This window comes from Cucurbita pepo, chromosome LG19 (assembly GCF_002806865.2).
Source record: "Cucurbita pepo subsp. pepo cultivar mu-cu-16 chromosome LG19, ASM280686v2, whole genome shotgun sequence".
Classification (NCBI taxonomy): domain Eukaryota; kingdom Viridiplantae; phylum Streptophyta; class Magnoliopsida; order Cucurbitales; family Cucurbitaceae; genus Cucurbita; species Cucurbita pepo.
Window position 1 is genome coordinate 2,891,331 of NC_036656.1, and position 3,379 is coordinate 2,894,709.

General features: G+C 36.0%; 1 non-coding gene across 1 annotated transcript; it reads right to left on the reverse strand.

Annotated features, from left to right (window-relative positions):
• Window positions 1-286: 286 nt before the first annotated feature.
• On the reverse strand, window positions 287-359 carry TRNAA-AGC. The gene has a single exon. It is a non-coding gene; the product is annotated as a tRNA-Ala (tRNA).
• Window positions 360-3,379: the final 3,020 nt, after the last annotated feature.

A 3,379-nucleotide genomic window follows, 5' to 3' on the forward strand; every position in this document is an offset into this window, starting at 1 on the left:
AGGCCATTCATAAATTTAAATTCTTATATTTTATAATAAATTTAAATTCTTATATTTTATAATAAATTATTGGCTTACTCATTTTTAATTATAAATAAAGTCAATATCAACACTTTTTTATATTTATTTAAGGTATTATTAATTCACCACTGTTTTATCAAGTCAATTAATATTTAAAATAAAATAAAGGAAGAGTAATAAATTAATATGAGGAAAATTGGAAGCATTAGGATTGGGCCGATTGGATCTGGCCCAAACCCACTTCTGGAAAAAGGGGGGTGGGAAATGGAGATGCGGGGTATCGATCCCCGTACCTCTCGCATGCTAAGCGAGCGCTCTACCATCTGAGCTACATCCTCATTGATGAACGTCTCAGTATATATATTATAATTATTTTTTTTTTTATTTTTCCTCTCTTTTTTTATTTTTATATTTGTCATAAAAATCGAAAGACTAAATTAATAAAAATACCTCTAAAATTCTAAATAGTTAATTAAAATTTTGTTCGAAAATCGACATTATGTAGCTCATGGTGTTCGATAGAAAATTCAAGGTCGTGCATTCGACTTGTAATTGTGCTAATATGAACACTTTTCAACTTATTAAAATATATATCATCAACCAAAACGTTTAAAAATGCAATGTAATTGTCAACGTTTGACTAAAATAAGTATTATCGAGAGTTGGGAGTTCAAATTCTCGACTCACATGACTAAAAAAAAAATTATTAAACATTTTCTAAAATTATATTAAAAAAAAAAAAGGAAAATTCAATTATAATAAATAAAATATTTTATAAAGTTGAAATTTGGAGTACGCATCCGGTTTCCGGTTTCGGGTTTCGGGTTTCGGGTTCCCGCCTTGGGGCGGTATATTCAAAATTGACCAATTGGAGACTTTTTAAAAATTGCGGGCCCACATCGAAAACGCCATTTCCATGTGGATGGCTTTTTTCATACATTTTTTAAAATAATAATTTAATTTAGAAAACGACCAATTTGTGTGTAGTTGGAGTGAATAAAATATATCATATTGACTTTAAAAATAAAAATAAAAAGTCATAAATTCCATATTTTTTTCTTTATATATATATATATATATATATATATTCATTTAGCTGTTAATTAAAAAAAATCTTAAAATTTTATAAAATATAATTGGAAGAAAAAATAAAATTTAATTTCCATATCAAAATAGAGCGAGAATTTTAATAACAAAAAATTGTTTATATACGAAAAAATATTATAATTTAGTAACAAATTATCCAAATCTAAATCTTATTTAAAAACTCGATACCTACTGTAACTGTTCACATCCACCGGCTTCTCCTCAGGGCTTTAAAGCGCGTCTGGGGGAAGGTTTCCACACTATTATAAATGGTGGTTTATTCTCCTCCCAACCAATGTGGGACATCACAATCCACCCCTCTTCGGGACCCCATCGTCCTTGCTGGTACTCTTTCTTTCCTCCCTCCCCAACCAATGTGGGACATCACAATCCACCCCCCTTCGGGACCTAGCATCCTCGTTGGTACTCTTTCCTTCCTCTCTCCCCAACCAATGTGGGACATCACAATCCACCCCCTTTCGGGACCTAGCGTCCTCGCTGGCACTCTTTCCTTCCTCCAATTGATGTGGGACCACCCCCAAATCCACCCCCTTTGGGGCCAGCGTCTTTACTGGCACACCACCTCGTGTCTACCCTTCTTTGAGGAAGAGCGAGAAGGTTGGCACATCGTCCGATGTCTAGCTTTGATACCATTTGTAACGACTCATGCCCACCACTAGCAGATATTGTCCTCTTTGGGTTTTCCCTTTCGAGCTTCCCCTCAAGGCTTTAAAACGTCTATACTAGGGGAAGGTTTCCACACCTTTATAAATGATGGTTTGTTCTCCTCCCCAACCAATGTGGGACATCACACCTACAAAAACAAAAACCGGTAAGAACTGTAATAACTAATAAAAATCTAATTCATCGAAGCAGATATATAGACTCATAATGTCTATTGTGGTATCTATTATAGTTTAACCCGTAATTGATATGTATTTTGTTATGAGGTTTGGAATGTGGATTTAATGGCAAAATTTAGTTGAAGAATTTTGAGGAAGGAAATGGAAATGTCTGATTTGCAATCTCCACGAATTTAGATTGAGAAGTTTTAGAGAAAACGAATTGAATAAAATCAATACCACCGTTGAATGTGGTCTCGTTTTCCGCACCTTGTGTCCAAAAAAACTCTCCAACGCGTTTGGTCAAATGTTTCCAGCGTCGGCGAATCCTCCGACCTTCTTTTGGTGGATTTGGTCAGAATCGGAGTCTCATTGGAGGCCTTTCCAATGCGTCTGTTGCTCTTCATTATCATCGATTCGTCTTTTGTAAGGGGGCTTTCATCGCTCTTATTTTGTCAATCTTTTCGTTAAATATGGAATCGCCTCCTTGGTTGCTTGCGTTATCCGATTGTTTCTGGAATAAATGATTGGAATCGATCATCGTCGAGCTCTGTTTTGCGATTTCTTTTTTCTTTTTTATCAGGAATTCTTGTTTTGATGTTCTGCGATTTCGTGGATTCGTGTTTCTGAAAGTTTGAGGTGATTTTGTTGAAGGTTGGAATTGTTTGGATGAGTTATCTTAGTTAGGGTTGGGGATAGATGAAAATGTGAGGATATTATGCTTTTATAATGACATTTCCACAACTTATGGGTGTTGCCAAAAGGAGATGTTTGGTTGTTCTGGTGATTCTTGTCTGTGTTTCTTTAGCAACTTGCTTGAAGGATCACGAGGAAGAGGAGCTGATTCTGAGTCAACTAGCTGACTCAATTACTGGGGATATCGACACAGAGATGGTGAGCAATTATGCTTATGATATGAATGAGACTAATATCTTTTTATGTTCTTTAGAACAACAAATTTTCGTTCGTATTTCAGCTTCATCTGTCTTAAACCTTTTTGCCTTGCTTAAAGTATATGATCTTGCAACTCTAGAATGTTATTTAGACCGATTAAGTGCAGCAATTATGTTTAGTTTTGGAGATAATTGATCTTATGCTTGTTCTTCACCATGTTTGTGTTATATTTAATAATCCCAATAAGTGAGAAGAGCATAATGTGAAGGAAATTATCTTGGGGTCGGGTGATTAGTGATAGGAATTTCTAAGCCCACCGCTAGCCGATATTGTCTTCTTTGAGCTTTCCCTTTCGGGTTTTCCCTAAGGTTTTTAAAACACGTTTGCTAGAGAGAGGTTTCCACACCCTTATAAAGAATGCTTCGTTCTCCTCCCCAACCAATGTGAGATCTTACAATCCATCCCCTTCGGGGTCTGACGTCCTCTCTGGCACTCGTTCCCTTCTCCAATCGATGTGGGACCCTCCCCCCCCCCCC